An 18,500-nucleotide genomic window follows, 5' to 3' on the forward strand; every position below is an offset into this window, starting at 1 on the left:
AACAACGGATCCCCCTCTATCTTTTGTCTTAAACTCCAGAACCCCTCTTTCATGAAACTCATGCTCCAGGGTACGAAGAGTATTCAATCAACAACATGTTGAACCTAGGGTATAGAGAGGAATTGAAATATTGCCACTCATTAAATCGATTTCTATTAAAACTGTTTTACCAGCATCTAATAAATTAATCACTTTAGGAGCTAAGGTCTACTTGTCCTTAAAAAGAATTCTAGCAATTATTGCTATAGTTTCTATTCCCAGATAAAATTATATCCTTTAGTTAGGATCCTAAGTTGAATTACCTCTAATAGATTTCTATTTGTTAAGGATAGGGTCAAATTAGGATGAACATTAATGTAGATTGGTCCTCTACTGAGACTAGTTTATGTTCTTCCATTAGTGATGATTTCCAATCTAAACACCTGTCGTCTCTAAGAATTGCTTGTAGCCATGTATTTATGCCAAGTAAGGTCAAGGGTTTGAATGCAATTTGTATGCATCCAATATGGATATATTTATGTTTTTTATTGTGATTTATATATTGATTTGTGTTGTTTAACTCTAATAATTTTAGAGTGGTATCTTCACTTTCAAGGTTTATAGTTTGTTCAATGGTTTTTATTCCCTTAGTACTAGTAAGGGCAAAAATTCCCTTTTTATAGATTGAAGTTGGTTTGATGGATGGAATTGTCCAATCATTTAATTTTTTATGAATATTATATTCAACTAATTGTGAATTCTTCACTGTGCTCCCACTTCTGAAACATATAATTGTCTAAATAAGGGGAAATGCTCTATAAGAATCTATGATTGTGGTAGGAAGGTTATAAAATAAACAGTAGTTGCATAAGACAACTCAACCAAACAATTCTTTTTCCATTGTTTTCTTTTTCTTGAGATAGTACATATCTGTCAACGATTTACAGGTACTCTTGACCTTCAACGTCATCCTAACTACACAACCTACCTCCAACGCGACTTGGGTGACATCCCATACTTTATCAAGAAGAAGAAGAACAGTAGACCTAGAACAAGGATAACAAACTAGAACTTATTCTCATTATAACATAAAATGCATACAATCTCACATATACTTATAAGAGTATTCTCTAAATTAAACAATCATGGCTCTGATACCATCAGTTGCAAGAAAATAAAAAAAAAAAATAGCCAAAGGAAAATAAAAGAGAAATTAAATCAACTAGAAATAGATGAAGGATTAAGAATCCAAGTAGCTAAAGTATTATTAAACTCTGATTCAGAGGAATATTACTCCTCAACCAACGAATCAGAAGGAAACATAGAACATAGTTTTTCAAAGCATGATTATTTAAAATTAGTAGCAAAAATGAACCAGCTACATGTTCTAACAAAAGACCAAGAAGAAGCCTTAGAGGAAATCAATGAAGAAGAAGACCCTCAAATATAAAGATATTTAACAGAAGAATGTCTAGAAAAAAGCAAAAAGACAATTCAAGGAATTCAACCTTATTCCTTAAAAGTTGTTGGAAGATTAGAGGATGATGCTTCCAAAGAAATAAAAACCCTTATTTCTCTTCAAGAATTACAAAGAGAAATTCAAGCAAAAAAAAGAACTCAAACAATTGATATCCCTATATAATAAAATAAAAAATAAAATAGAAAAGATACCTAATGGAGATGACTCTGAATTTCACCAAATAACTCAAGTCACTCATCAAAAGTGGCATACTAAGATAAGTTTAGTAATTAAGCAAAACCATGTCATAGAAAATTTGACAGCCCTTAATGATAGCAGAGCAGATTTAAACTGCATTCAGGAAGGATTAATTCCTACAAAATACTTTGAGAAAACTACTCAAAACCTAGCCAATGTTAGTTGTCAAAAGATGAGAATAAAATAAAAATTAAATAATGCAAAAATTTGCAATAAAAATAAGTGCCTATTAATTGATTTATTACTAGTAAAAATAATGACAAATCAAGCCATACTCGTTTTTTGCAAGAAATTATGCCTATAAAGGGCATCAACAACCAAGGAATCCTTGGTGAAAAAAATCATAAACCAATCTTTTTCTCATTTGAATCTAAACCTAAACTGAGGTTTGTAAATGCCATCAAAGAATTAGGTAATTCAAAAAAAACATCCTTAGAAAGGAAGTAATGTTCCTAACTTTAGAGCTAAACTTGGAATTTCCAGAAATAAAAAAGAAAATTGAAACTCTCTATAAAATTTTATAAAGAGAAATTTGTAGTGATATCCCCAATGCTTTTTGGGAAAGAAAAAAAAACATATTATTGCTTTACCCTACATAGAAGGGTTCGATGAAAGAAAAATTCCGACTAAGGCAAGACCTAGCCAAATGAACAAAGACTATTTAGAACTTTGTAAACAAGAAATCGAGAATTTAATGGACAAAAATTGATTAGAAACGTGGAGTTGTACTACATTTTAATATAAATAAAAGTGCCAAAAAAGATAGAGGAGAACCAAGACTTGTAGTCAATTACAAACCCCTCAATGATTGTTTGAAATGGATAAGATATTCAATACAAAATAATAAAGATTTGCTTGAAATACTTTATCCAGCAAAAATATTCTCTAAATTTAATCTTAAATCTGGATACTAGCAAATCCAGATAGAAGAAAAGGATAATTATAAAACTGCCTTTACTGTCCCATTTGGACATTTTGAATGAAATGTTATGTCATTCGTTCTGAAGAATGCACCTTCAAAATTTTAAAATATCATGAATGATATCTTTTCAAATTACTTAGATTTCACAATTGTTTATATTGATGATATTCTAGTATATTCTAAATCAATAGATTCTCACATGAAACACTTGAATATTTTCAAAAATATAATAAAAAGGCATGAGTTAGTAATTTCAACCTCAAAAATGAAAATCTTTTAGACCTCAATAAGATTTCTAGGCCATAATATTTCTAAGGGGAAAATTGTCCCTATTGAAAGAAGCATAGAATTTGCCTCTAAATTAGGGATAAAACCCAACTCTAGAGATTCCTAGGAAGTCTAAATTACGTTGCATATTATTATCCTAACATTGCACAGGATTTGAAAATTCTATACAAAAGACTCTGAAAGAAAACTAAGCCTTGGACTGACTTACATATACAAGTAATCGGAATTATTAAAGTAAGGGTCAAACAACTCCCTTGTCTTAACCATTCCAACCTAGGGTATATGAAAATTATCAAAATCGATACCTCACACCAAGGCTACGGAGACATTCTTAAACAACTTAACCTGGCAAATAACAAGGAAGAACTTGTTAGATTTACTTTTGGCGCATGGGAAAAAGCACAGTAACATTATTATACTGTTAAACAGGAAATCTTGGCATTATAGAATACATCTACAAATTTTGAAGATGATTTGTTAAATAAAAAAAATTTACTTAGAGTAGATTGCTCTGCTGCTAAAAAAATTCTTAAAAAGGATGTTCAAAATTTGGCCTCCGAACAAATCTTTGCTAGATGGCAAGCGGAATTGTGTTCCTTTGATTTTGTGATTGAACATATGATAGGAAAAAACAACTCCCTTCTTGATTTCTTAACCTGTAAATTTTTGTATGGTTCTCAAAATAATGACCAACCCCAATAGGGATTCATCCCTCTCCACTAGGAGAGGAAGAGGTAAAGGTAGAGGAAATCCCTCAAATTATAAAAGAAAAGAAAAAATTCCAACATCAATAAAGGATGTTTTATTAGTGAACCAGAATTCACAACCCTTCCAAAAACAGAAGATATTTTGGTCCTCAATAATGAAGAATTAGATGACACCCTTGATTTTTGGGAAATGTAGGGTAAATGGTTTGGCAGAGCCTTTACCCTCATCAGATGGGGAAAAAGATGGTTCACATATGAATCCATCCTAGTAAACTCAAATTCGGTGTCAGTAAATCATACATTGACAAACCCAAAGAAATAAGATAGCCCACAAGCTTATAGTAAATGTACTATTCTGAAATTTACACCCCCATCAGGATGGGGCCAGTTTGAATTATCTCGGGAAAAACTCTTCCTAATGAAAAGGAATACAATTATTGGGATTATGATGATGCCTAGTCTAACACTTTCTATTACCAAAATCCCAGACATAGTCACTCGTGGTTTACAACCTTTGGCATTGAAGTCTTCAAAAGGTCTTTACCTCTACCCAATTGGGTATTTAATTGGTGGGCCAAATTTGGGAAAAGTAGATTGCATATCATGATGTCATCCTTCCAGGATAATGAAGCATCTCTAAATGAAAATTTTGACAGGCCAAATTTGGGAAAAGTAGATTGCATATCATGATGTCATCCTTCCAGGATAATGACGCATCTCTAAATGAAAATTTTGACACAATGATGGACAGTTGGTCCGTCCCTATCTTTGGATCCTCAATTCAAGAGGATAGGTGTAAAGCACCTCAATAATAGAGGTTTGTTGTTATCTCTCTATTGGTGGACTAGTAAGAAGTTTGTATTCCACCTTTATCTTTCATTCTTCTCTGTCTATATAAGCAAAAGTAGTTGGGTTTATTGGGCATCACATAGCAGAATTTTAGTGTGTGGCTAAGGTTGCTAGAAACTCACCTCCTCGTGTTGTTCTTGTAATTTTTCCTTTTATGAAATAAGTTTGCATATTTTATTTGCCTACATGGCTATTTTATTGTCTTCTATTTTTTTGGCAACTGATGGTATCAGAGCCATGATTGGTTAATTAAGAGAATGCTCTTATAAATATATGTGAAGTTGTAGGCATTTCTCTTCTTCCACAAGGAAAAAGGAGGAAAGGGAAAAAGAGAAAAAAAGAAAAGGAAAAAAAAAGGAGTAGAAGAAAAAAAAGAGAAAAAAGGAAAATAGAGAAAAAGAAAGAAGGTAGAAGAAGGGGAAAAAGGGGGAAGAAGGGAAAAGGAGAATAAGGAAAACAGGAAGAAAAGGAAAAAAGAGAAAGGAGAAAAAAAATTCTAATAAAATTTGGGAAATATGTTGGGAGAAATACAATTTCTTTTCCAATTTTGTTCTCTTCTTTGACAAGGAAAAAGGAGGAGAAGGAAAAAGAGGATAAAAGAAAATAAGAAAAGGAGAAAGAGGAATAAAAGGAAAAAAGGGGGAAATGAAAAATAGGAGGAGAAGGAAACTATCTTTCCCAACAAATTTATAAATTCATTGGTAAAGGCCAACTTCCCCCAAAAAAATTTTAAATTAGTTGGGAGAGGTCGACCTCAAATTCATGGTCGAAAAACTTAATTTTTTATTTTATTTTAGTGATATCAATATTGATTATTTTTCAATTTTATCTATAAATTTGGGAAGGTTCTCCAAAAATATTTTATTCAAAGAAAAGAAAAATATTTTTTTAAAAATATAATTTATAAATTCACTAAGATAAACTAAGGAAAATTCCTAGGAAGCTCTCTCCTAGGGAATTCTAGAAATTCATAAGCAAAAGGTGATCTCTACTAGCGAATTCAAAACTTGTCTCAATGAATTTTGAAATTCATTGGGAGAGGAGTTTTTCCCAAGAAAAATAAATGAGATTTTTTTATTTGTAGAGATGTTTTTTTTTTCTTGTAATGTATTAAAAATCACACTTGGGATCTAGTCCCTCAAAAACAAGACATGCAAATTGTAGGGTTCCGTACAAAACTCGCATTGTCGCACAAGGACAACATTGATTGCGTAAAATAAATTTTGACCAACATTTTGTCATGTTGTTCGCATTCAAACCATTAGAGTAGTCCTTACTCTTTGCCCTCTTCCAATAATTGGTCCTTGCATCAGTTTCACATTAACAATGCTTTCTTAAATGGAATCCTTCAAGAAGAAGTCTACATGTGCCAACTCCTTGGTTTTGAGGACACCTCTCAACCAACTCATGTTTGTCAGCTTAAAAAAGGCATTTATAGCCTAAAACAAGCACACATGGATGGTTTTCTTATTTTAAAAATTTTCTACTTCAATTTAGTTTTGTTTCTAGTAAAAATAACTCATCTTTTTTTTTGTTATTTCTCAAGATATAACCGCTTGTACTTATGACTCTACGTTAATGACAAAATACTCAACATGAAGAATAGCTCTAAAATTGCTCAATATTAAAAAGATTTAAAATTAAGCTTTCTTCTTTACATCATTAAGAACTTTAGACATTTTTCTACGAATACAAGTTCTTTATCTACTACAGGGAGTTTTTCTTCATCAAACAAAATATCTTTAGGATATTCTCCATCAAGTTAGAATGGAATCTTGTACACCCGTAGTACCACCTATTGTTCCTAACACTAAAGTATCCTCTCTATGATAATCTTACGCAATAAAAAAGCATTGTTGGAGCACTCCAATACTTAACTCTCACTCGACTTGATATAGCCTACTCAGTCAATCTAGTTTCCCATGCTATGCATGCTCCAATTCAGTTTCACTTCACCTTAATCTAAAGAATAATTAGGTACAAGGGACATCTGAACAAGCCTTAATCCTCACAAAAAAACTATAGCCTACTTTGACTTGGATTGGGGAGGTTGTCCCTTTACTAGAGGTCTACCACAGGTGACACTATTTCTCTTGGTCCCAACCTTGTCTCTTAGTCAACAAAGAAACAACTAACCATTTCCCGATCTACCACTGAGGCCGAATACCATGCCAGGGCCACATTGTGCTGAAATAACCTATATTCAACATCTATTATGAGATCTTCACATTTGTACATCTTGACCTCCAATTTTATTTTTGTTAAGAATTAGATGCCCTAATTCCAAACTAACAAGAACAATAATAATAAAAGCGGAATAAGGGAAAAACAAACACAAAATAAAGACAACAAGATTTATACAGGTTTGCCTCAAGGTGAGAGTACGTCCTGTCTTCCGCCACTGCAGTAATCCATTATGAAGATAAAATAGTTTACAAAAGAAATCGCACATTTAAAGGTGTTTCTCTCTAACCTCTTGGGCTGCAACTCGAGACGCTCCTCAGATTAAGATGATTAAAAACCCTAATAGTGATGCCCCTCAATTATAAAGAGAAAATTAGAAAAACTGCGAAACAAGAGTAAAATTCCCAAACTACCCTTAATTAAACAACAATCAATATATCATGGATCGGACGGGGGTCCCACCCCCCCCCCCCCCCCCCCCCCCTTCCAACCCCCACAACGACCTAACCGTGCAGCGTAAGGCGTTAATTAGGCTTCAGAACTTAACAATTTTGTGACAATCTTGGTGCCACATACTTATCTCACAATCCGATTTTACATTCTCACAATAAACACATAGGATCTGACTAGTGCTTGCACACATTTTCACAAATGCCCTACCTCAAAGTCATCTTAGATGCATTACTATTAAGGTAGGTATGCAGCGTATCTCTCCGTCAGCTTAAGGGGGGATATTGTTAAACTAAATATATGTATAGGGAAAAAAATGCACTCATACAACCAGCTAAAGACAAGGTAATCTCTCCAAGCCAAGAAAATCTTCCACAAAGATAATAATCTGAATATAGATAGTTATCCTTCCTACAATTCAGCTAGTCCTATTCAAAGAGATAAAGAGAATCTCAATAGAAAAAGAAACATGACTCAAGAGGATATGGATAAGGACATTGAGGATGTTAAGACAAATTCTCTCTCAATCATGATCGGTCTCTCTCAATAACCTAAAACAAAGAGGCAATTCATAACATTGCCAAAATCTAGTTCATTGACTTTCCCCTACCTCTTCCCTCTCCTTCAAATGGCAGGGAAGGGTCCTCACCTTCTCCACTATTATGTGGAGCTTATATGGGTTGAACCATAGAACAATAGGAAAAACTTCTATCATTTTAATTATATATTTTCTATTTTTTTAAGTAATGTTAGTATTGGTTAATTTAATAAAAATCCATCCCAATTGATTAGGGTTATGTCAGATCCAACGATGTTATTGGGTTGGATTTTAAGCGTTGAACCATGGAAGTTTAACGAAAAAATTCCTTCAATTAAGGAAAAACCTGATTGCTCTAGTCAGGCAGTCGAGTCAGTGGGGGGGGGGGGGGGGGGGGGGGGGGGGGGGACGATTTAATTATAATTTTTTATTTTTTTGAAATCTAACATCAACACTAGTTTAACTTCCAATCAAACACGGTTGATTGGGATAAGATTAGATAAATGTATTATTGGGTTTTATAACATTAATAATAATGTTAATTAAATAATATAAAATTAGATAATGTTTTTTTATGAAAAAACACCCTCAACCACTTATTAGTTTCTTCTTAATTTATAGTTTCAAATATATATTTTTCATTGACAGAATTAATATATATATATATATATATATATATATATATATATATTGGTTAATGGGATATTAATGTATAAAAGCTTGCTTTGAGAGAGAGAGAGAGAGAGAGAGAGAGAGAGGAACAAGATTAATAATGAAAAGTTTGTAAACCTTGCCTATATTCACCAAAAAAAAAAAAAAAAAAAATAGTTACGACATCTCTCCTAAACTCATTCTAAGTTGGGAGGTGGAGAGGGATAAAAAAATCAAAGCATGGAAATGATACTTCCCGCTCCGACATGCCGCTACCAGAGAGTGTTCATAGATTGGTGCCATAGCCTTTTAATCCTACAAAATAGAACCAATTTTTTTCACATTTTGTTAACATGCTCTTCCAAAGTAATCCAACTTCACTTCAACGTTTACTTAGCATTTTCATCTCATCAATGGGGCCCCTTTGATCCATCGTTACCAGCTAAAGTTGATGGATTCAAAATGCAGGTTATCAGCCAAACCAGCAGAACAGATCGTTGCCACACATTGCCGCATCCCCTTAAGCCTGCGGGCTAATACTCCAACGCTTGATTCATCACATGACTCCAATAGTATTTCTACCATGGAAATTAAACCCAAACTCCAGTAGTCATTACCATGAGAGGATTAGAAAATAAATGGCAAATTAAAGTTTGGTTATGTATATGCTTACTTTCAATATTCGGTCTCTTGCCGTAGTGAACTCTGATGGATTGACTAAGTGACTGTTGAGGCTTACTCTCCAACTATATGTCACCATTATTGAAGCACGACTCATCCTCGACAACCATCGCTTCCATGGCACTTCACTTCTTTTTCCATATAACTGCAACGATAGCTGCAACAACTATTGAGACATAGATGAACATGTTGCGCAACGATCTTGAGATGTGAGGGAAGATCTTGTTAGTGTCGTGTTCAATTGGGTAGAAGTAATAACGTATGGAGATCCCTAGAAATATCAGGAACATCACAAAGGAGTTGGAGATGATTATAACAAGCCAGAGCTACCCATTGGGACCCAGAAAGAGTTGAGACCAGGGCATGACATGGGTTAGTCTTGAACCACAAGGTTAGCTGGAGTTGTTTTTGCTTGTTGTTCTCACTATTGGGTCCTTATCTAGTTACATAGGCGTTGACATGGACTATGAAAAGAAGAAGAAGAGAAAGTAGAGATGGTGCATGTAGTAGAAGACCTCGAACATCTTTCGTCTCACCCTTCCAGAACTGGTAACCCACATGAGCAACCCACAAATCAATGCTAACTCGCCTGCAACATTCGACACACCAATCATATCCCACTTCAGCATCAACTCCATTGCAACAAAAAAAAAAGTCAGGAATCATCATGGTGTCGACTTGATCAATAGAATTTGTGCAAAAATTCAAACGAATAAATCGAGATGTCAGATGATGTACATACCTGCAAAATCTATTTTTTTGAAGCCCAATAGACAATGTGACACAATCCATGAGCAGTGAAGAGTGCCATGATGACATGTCCAAGTCATATGTGATACTTGACGTTGGCCTCTGAGGTGAGTCCCACCAATGGCAACAGAGACAATCCTTGAGTGATGGGGAAGAAGATAAAGGAGAAAAAGATAGTTCCAACGAGGCCTAATCGAAGACTTGCACTTTCTAGCTTCGCTTCCCACCTGATCATACGTTCCAAAACCTATCATCTTACAACTTCTCTTACAGTTTAAAATAAATAACACAATATGATACTGATCTAGATCTCTTAAAATTTCTGACCTTGATGGTCAGCATATGTAGCAATCATCTTGGCATAGCTGTTGTCTAAATACATTGTCAAAACCCAGATAAGTCGTGCAAGAAACATGGCGAAGAACGTCAGCTCCATTTCCAAGAGGACCCTTCACTAGCACTAGTCATCTCCATAGAGCAAGAAGACGGTTGGCTCCACTCTAATCCCCAATACTGCAATTAAATCATGAGAATACATTTAGATTCCATCAAACAATATTCCGCTATGGATTTATTTTCCATTCAATACAGCTATCGATCCACAGAGGAAGAAAAAAAAAGAAAGGGAAGGCAAAGATGAATTAAGTACCTATTCTTCTAATAGGATTTAATATTCTTGCCAAGATGGAGATAGATCACCCCAAAACAAACATGATCAGAACACGTAACACCAACGTCAATAGGTTTGCCCTTGCACCAACAAATAAAAATTGTTCAGGAAAGAAAAGAAAAGAAATTTTTTAGAGAAACCAGAACGAAAAAAGTAGTATCTCTGCAGAAGAATAATACCTTCTATCCCAAAATATGTAGAATCGAAGCTTGTTGGGTATATTACCCACAAAAGCATCTATCCAGCAAACACCACTCCCATCAAGAGAGCAATGGCAACTCGAGCAAGTCTTATCGCCACAACCTCCATTAGTATCCTCGCACACACCACTGCTATGTTGGAGAAGATAGAGAAGTTAAGTTCCGAAGTAAACCTCTTCCTCCAATTCCTTCCTAAAAACTAAGTAAACTAACATTAAATGAGAGTTTGGAACTAACTGCGATTGCAGTTGTTTGATAAGAATAATTGTAATAGAACTGCACTTTCCAAATTCTACCCCGCCTATTCTCTTGGCCGCTTGTCAAAACCTGGTTCCTAGCAAAAGATCGAGTGATATCATATCCATCCGTTTCCGCATCGATACCCTAGCTCTGTCACTCCAGACTGACAATTTCGACGTGGGAGTGTCACTACGTTCGATTGATTCCGTCCAAAAAAAAAAAAAGTAGAATCTTTGATTATGTCAGACCTCCATCTCAATGTTATCACTAAAGCAGTCCGCATGGTTGCTGAAGTGGTTTACGACAGCCTTACACAGCAATTTCGCTATCTCAAGTCCTCCGTATAGGATCCTATTGGGTGGTTTCGTGTTCATTTCCATCAGCAAAAATTTAACTCCGGCCAAGTTCAGAAATTGGTTTCAAGCATGAAAAATAAGATTGAAGACCAGGTATTGATTAATTTAATTGGAAAGTTTTTTGAATTTCGAGTAGTATTCAATCTTGGTATTCAATCAACAGCATGTTGAGCCCAGGGTATGGAGAGTTGCATTGAACCGTGGGGCAGAGTACTTGGAACGTTACTTTCGTTTGATTGCATTTGCAGCCTATCTTGGTTGTTCTGCATTTGATGGTTTCTGTGGACAAGGTGAATCTAAAATGACTTTCAAAACTTGATTGCATCGTAGACCAGAGGTTCAAGCCATGAAATGGAGCATTAGATTGCTTCCTGGACGATTCTTCACTATCCCTGTAAGTAATATTTCCCTTGTCTATACTTGTTTTCATTCACAGTTTCATTTTAGGAAATTTCTTGTGGATGAAGAATTGTTGGCTTTACTGCATATTTGAGAAGGTAACTATAGAATTCTGATATTAAAATACCAATAGTAAAATGAAAGACATTTTCATTTTTGTGTTATATTAGATCGTAACAGTGCATGAAGGCCAACGACTACTGATCTTGTCTGGAAGAGCTGAGAGCCCCACATGAATCTGGGCATGGAGATGCTGTAATGGATGCAATAGTCAAGACACGTAATGGTTATGTTTTAGGTAGGATTTGACTCATCTTGTACAAACAGCAGTTGATTCAGTTCCTTTAGTCTTAGATGGTGAATTTTTTTTCTCGTTTTATTATGGAATGGCAACTACATGTCTTAAACTTAATGCTGATGGGAAGTTTGCATCAGAGAATCCAAAGCCACTGACCACATCAGTTTCTCTCTCTCCAACACAAGACAACAACAACAGTTTAATCATTAATTGCTCCTCGGCCAGTTGCCTATATGTTCCTGTGCAGCTGGTGTTTAGGCTGTTTCAACTGGAGAGCTCAAAATCTGGAACATAAGAGCTGTTGATGGATTAAACTTCCGTAGCTATTGGATTATTGAAGTTTTCCATTAAAACATGGGCACTAGATGATGATGATCTTCTTGTGTCAAAGGAGAGGGGCGGCTGTGAAGTAGAAATGAAATGGGAAAGTGCTAGTCTTTGACGGAAAGAGAACTTATGGATGTTATTTCAGGCTGGACAGTTCTATGGTAAGCGTTTGTGTAATTATTTTATTTTTTTATATTTAAATATAGTAATATTAAATTAATATTTTAATTATTTATTAATTCCTAGAAAGTAAAATTTTATCTTAATTTATTTATAAAAATTAAAGTACAACTATCTTATAAGAGTTAATAGACTAATTTTGTGTTGTATTATTTTATTTTTATATCTTTAATTAATAAAAATAATTAATTAATTTTTTCGCAAATTAAAATCTATCTTCTTTTAGTTTTTCGTAAGAGTTAATAGACTAATTTTATATAATAAAATATCATTTTTATATAATTATATGATATTTAAATATTACAAAATTACAATTTTAATATTATAAAAGTAATCATTTGTTTAATTATTATATTTAGTATATTTAATTAATTAACTAATATTAATTTAATTATTTAAGTATTTCTTAATTTTTCACAAGTTAAAATCTATCTTTTAGTTTATTAATAAAAAAGTTAAGTAAAAGTTATAAAAGTTAGATTTATCAAAATATTTTATTAATAAAAAATTTCTCTACATTTTACACCGCACTTTCTACTGTACAAACTAACACAAACAAATACTTTACATTGCACACACTAACACAAAGGACCTGTTAATGCACTTTGTAAGTAAAATGTAATTTACTTTCACTAGGGAAAGTGCCCCAAAAATCGTTAGCGCACTCTGTAAGTAATTCACTTTCACTCACTGTTTCACTTGACGCTCCACTTTTTTTTCTGGCTCTCGCTCTCCTCTCTTCTCTTACCTACCCTTGCTCTCCACTCTTCAGTTGACGGTTCTCCTCAATGTCCTCGTCCCTCCTAGGCTTCTCTTCCTCTCTGCTTCAACCGACTTCTTTTCCTATTGTCTCTCTTTTCTTTGTTTTCCCTAGCCATTTTCCCTCTCGATTTCTTTCCCTCTCAAGAAAATGGAATGGTAGATAATAAGCATATGTTTCGGCCACTAAGAGTTACAAGTGAGACTATGCTATCCATTGATGTCAACAGATTCATTCCTTGCTTTTTAGAAGAAAAAAAAAAAAGAGAAAGAAAAGTAATCTTCCCCTTCTTCTCAGAGCTGGTCAGCATTTTACAAATCGGCAATTGTTACATAAAAAAATTAAAGAGTATAAGGATTATGAAAAAATTGCATGATGTTGGATGCAGCTGTAATTTGTAACTCCTATTATTGTTTCAGGTACTCTATTAATGCTACATTCACTCAAGTTGTTCAGAAGAACAAATTGGTAGCGTTTCAGAACTGCTGTTGTATGAATCCATACTCTGAAGAAAAAATGACAATGGGCATGAAATCCAAAACTATTTTTCTTAAACTTTTTTTTTCTGTCTCGATGATCTGGTTTTCCCGTCCTTAAATCAGAACGATCTAATTGAGTACAAATGGGCAAAACTAGCGTTGCTTTTCAAATGAATATTTTTTTGTTTGATTATTGAATAAAGTTTATGCATAATTATGCAGTTTTTATGAATAATTGTATGCATAGTATATAGATAATTTTATGCAAGGTTAATATATAGAGGTTATGCCCAATTTTAAGTAGAGATCAAGCCCAATTTTATGTAAAATGTATGCATAATTTTATATATAATTTATTTGACATGTATTTTATGCAAAGTTTTAAATGTAGGTTAGAGCTCAAGCTCGAACTCGGTTAAAATTATTGAGCTCGAGCTTGATTACAAATTTAGGCCCTCATAAAAAAAATGATTTTCCTATAATGCAATGTCGAAGATTTATATGATGTGCATTTACTTTGTTCTTGAGAATTTGTCACTGAATGATTTATCAATCCATAATGATGAGTATTAAATTGGAAAATTAGATTGATGTTGTCGAGGTATATGAGAAGCAGAAGAAATCTCATACTCCGTTTGCATGTGTCATATATACCAAAAATTTACAAGTTTGATGCCACCATCAAACATTTGATTAGCTATTTTAATATTATAAAAGTAAGTATTTATTTAATTATTTTATTTTTATATATTAATTTAATAAAAAAATAATTTAATTTAATATTTATTTATTAATTTATCATAAATTAATATATATCTTAGTTTATTCATAAAAGTTAATAGACTAACTTTATATAATAATTTTTAAAAAAAATTAATGGGTTTATATTACATTTAATTACTAGTTTAGGAGTGAGAATTTAGATATTATAAAATAATAATTTGATTAAGTATTTTAATATTATTAAAGTAGTCATTGTTTAATTATTATTTTTATATTTAATTAATTAACTAATATTAATTTAATTTTTTAAGTATTTAGTAATTTATCACAAGTTAAATTTTATATTTTAGTTTATTAATACAAAATTAAGTAAAAATTATAAAATTCAAATTATTAAAATATTTTATTAATAAAAATTCTTTCTACACTTTACACCCCATTTTCCGTTATGCATACGGACACAAATAAATACTTTGTACTACACTTTCGTACGACTGTGTGAAGCACGATGGCAAAAAAACTCGCCGTTGCCGAGGATGCCACCGGTGAAAAGTCGCACTTCAATACAAGGAAAAATCGAGAGAACAGAGGCTACAGAGATGATGGCGCTTCAAAGAGGCGATCGCGCTTCAATACCATGACAGGCAAAACAAAAGAACAGAGATTACAGAGGATATCTGATCATCGGTGTAGATATCTAATAGTCTCTTGGGTGAAACTTCCCGGATGAACTTGTAAAATCCAGATTGTAGAACTTCACGATATACAGTTCTTACAGTAGCTAACATCTCAGAAAAACGCTTAATGTCATGATTGAAACAGATGGGAACTTGGTCCAGAGCACTATATTCAGAGCTTAAAATGAATTCTCTGCAACTTAACGTGTAATCGATGGAGTATTGTGTTCCCTGTAAATTAACCTGCAATCGATGTCCAACATAGAAATGGATAGCAGAAGTTGCTTCAGCGAAAGTCAGGAAATGGCACAGAAAACAGACGTTTACGAGAGAGAAAAGCAATGTGAAAAATACAGAAAATCATTTTGTGCAACCTTGGTCTCAGATTAGCATTTTGGCACATTAATCCTTGTTACCAACAACCCAGGTAGGAATCTCCTCCTTGGTGCGCATTAGTTGTTGAGGCTAATGATCCATACTGTCATCAATGGCCATTAGCTCCCTCCAAAGAGAAGAATCCCCAAAATGTTAAATTTTCCAAGATTTTTTATACCAAAGCAGAGAAGCCATCAGACACCATTTTTCTCCCCAGAGCATTGTGCTTTACGGTCCGCATCATGGCTGGCCATTGTTCTAAACAAGACCACATCACCTGGCTCTTTTCTTTGCACCATTGAACCGATTTTTTAAAAAAAGATGCACTACACAGAGAGTAAAAACCAAAGAACACATCTGTATAAGAACGCCCATTCAATTTTTCCTAATAAGATTTGACATTGGAAAAACAACAGCCATTTCCAACTGCAACTTCAGATTGAAAACTGAAGAGCAGATAAAACATATAAACTCCTAAAATGTAGAGGGATACAGAAAACCAAAACGCAGCAAGAAGAGAAGAGAACCATGCGAACCAGTAGCCAACTTAAAAAGAGAAAAACACCCGATCAAACCACAGAAAAGACAAACTTATGATCGAACACCAGGCTCAGATGTTTGGGTATGTCAGTTATCAGCACTATAAACATCAGAGTGGTGCATGACATATCTCCTCATCACTGCATTTCGGTAATCTCATTCATTCAAATCAACAAGCAAAACGGAGATACAAGAGGTACTTCGAACATAAGGGACTGAATCGTCCTTGTTCCCAGCATTGTATTCCCCACATGAGCACCATCTTCTTGAGATAAACAAAAACAACTAAGACCAACAAATCTATAAAACAGAAGAAGAAGCATCCCATCAAACCAGCGCATCAACCTACTCAAGATAAGCAAAACCAGAAAAAGCCAACAAAACCAATGTACAAAAACAAAAGTGAATAAGCCGGGTAGAGGTGACTCAGATTCAACATTTTGCTACTGCTAATGCGCGATTAGGTCAAATAAGAAATGCAAAAGTCTTCCACTGAAACGACCATGAAAAAGATCAATCTTAGAAAAGGTCACCAGTCACCAGTCACCGACTCAGTCAGTGGGTCAGTTGTCAAGTCGGTGCAAGAGTCAGAGAAGACGTCGTTTTAAAGCCGAAAGTCGCTGCCAACACTGTTGAAGAAGATTAGGGTTTCGTACAGATTGAACGGGTTAGTCGCCGTGGTTTGCCTTTCTTGAACCGTACCTGGGGGCCGGGCCGACTTTAACAATCCACCGGCTTGCACATTGGTCCAAAATTAAACCACCAAGCAGAGATGCGTTCTGCATTTGAGGGACTACAAATAAGCCCCTTGGGCAGTTTTTTTAACTCTTGTTGCATGATGCTTTTTAGATTATCCAGCTTCAACCTTAATTGGATGCATGGCATGAAGTGGCCATAATCTATCCTATGATGAGTCACTCCTTGCCTAAGGTCAACCTTTTTATCCTTGCATGAGATTTTTTAGTAGTGTCAATTCTAAAATCTCTACTCTGATACGATGTTAGATTCTAAGGTTTAATCCATTATAGTCCTTAGTGGTAAGAAGAGAAGAGAAGAAACGAAGAATAAGAATAGAAAGGGGGAAGAGAAGATGTGACTTAGTGTGAAGAAAGAAAGGAGATGTAGGAGGAGGAAGAGATGAAAACGAGTGTAGAGAGAGCTTCACCCTTAGATGGGTTAGCTCCTCTCACTTCAATCGACAAAACAAAAGCCTACCATTAGGAGTTGTCAAATGATAATCATCATGTTGTCCAAGTGGATGATGATGTGAGGCCATAGGCTAGGTCAGATATTCCTCAAGAACATATAAGTTTGCAAATTCAAATGGCAAAGAATGACGACATTATAAATGAGGTAGAGGTAGAAGATGAGTATGAGGAAGAAGAAGAAGAAGAAGAAAAAATGGAAGAAGAAAAAGAAGTAACGCAATTTGATGATGATAAATTTGAATAGTTTTCTATAGTTAATGCCGTTTGTTTATGTCAAATTACTTATTTCAAATTCGCTGGTGTTATTATCTTTTTATTAGTAGCATTTTTAATATTATAAAGATACTACATTGGTCAACTAGTAGTCATGCCTCCTTGTCCACCTAGGCTACCACCCCCATGTCTTGCATCAACGTAGGATGATCCTAGGAGGAGGAAGAGATGAAAATGAGTGTAGAGAGAGCTTCACCCTTAGATGGGTTAGCTCCTCTCACTTCAATCGACAAAAAAAAAGCCTACCATTAGGAGTTGTCAAATGATAATCATCATGTTGTCCAAGGACTCATAGAGGGTATCAAGGATTTACATTTGAGAGAACCGAGTAGGAAGATACCTATGGAGTTCAAGGACTCATAGAGGGTATCAAGGATTTACATTCCACCCTTCACCCATTGGGTAGAAGTTGTCCTTAGGAATCATATGGATGTGAAGGAGCAAAATTTCAAGGCCTATACTAATTATCACTTGTCGTATGGGTACCCTTTTAATAGTGAGGCAATATTGTAAATTACACTTCCGTTTTTCTTTTTGTCATGTACAAGGAGCATTAGGGTCACCCTGCAACACTATCAATCTTTTATAAAGGGGTTTCCATTTAGGACTGGCAATGATTGTTTGAGACTGTCTTTCAGAGGGAGAGGTATCAGGTAATTAGAATTAAAGGGTGTGTTTAAAAGTATCAATTATTGTTTGGTTTTCTCATGTTTATTTCTAAATTGTGGAGATACTCCTAAGTAAATATCGAAAACATTCGAAAACAAATGGTCTGATAAACTATGTTTAATTTGAATTAAGTTTTTTTAACAATTTCATAGTTAATACAACACATTCATCTTTATGTTTTTTAAATTTTCATTGAGATTGAGCAATTTAGGATTACTCTTCAGTCTCAATACGGGTTGATTGATGAACATGCCATAGTGCAGAGTGTATGTGGTCTTAAGTTTGGGATTACATCAAGGGGTTGGGTTTAGCTCGGTCACCTACAACCAAGATGGCTAGCCCATCTTCTTATCATTTGTCACATGTTGAGGATGAGTTGCATCAGACTCGAGAGGCTTAGTGAATAGCCC

General features: G+C 34.3%; 1 non-coding gene across 1 annotated transcript; it reads right to left on the reverse strand.

The window, feature by feature from the left end:
* Positions 1-16,006: 16,006 nt before the first annotated feature.
* Positions 16,007-16,086, reverse strand: LOC137960724 (small nucleolar RNA Z221/R21b). Its single transcript, XR_011114272.1, has one exon. It is a non-coding gene; the product is annotated as a small nucleolar RNA Z221/R21b (small nucleolar RNA).
* Positions 16,087-18,500: the final 2,414 nt, after the last annotated feature.

This window comes from Aristolochia californica, unplaced genomic scaffold (genome assembly GCF_029961685.1).
Source record: "Aristolochia californica isolate CCGP_79_NKW_82.1479 unplaced genomic scaffold, dmAriCali1.0.hap1 SCAF_3, whole genome shotgun sequence".
Taxonomy (NCBI): domain Eukaryota; kingdom Viridiplantae; phylum Streptophyta; class Magnoliopsida; order Piperales; family Aristolochiaceae; genus Aristolochia; species Aristolochia californica.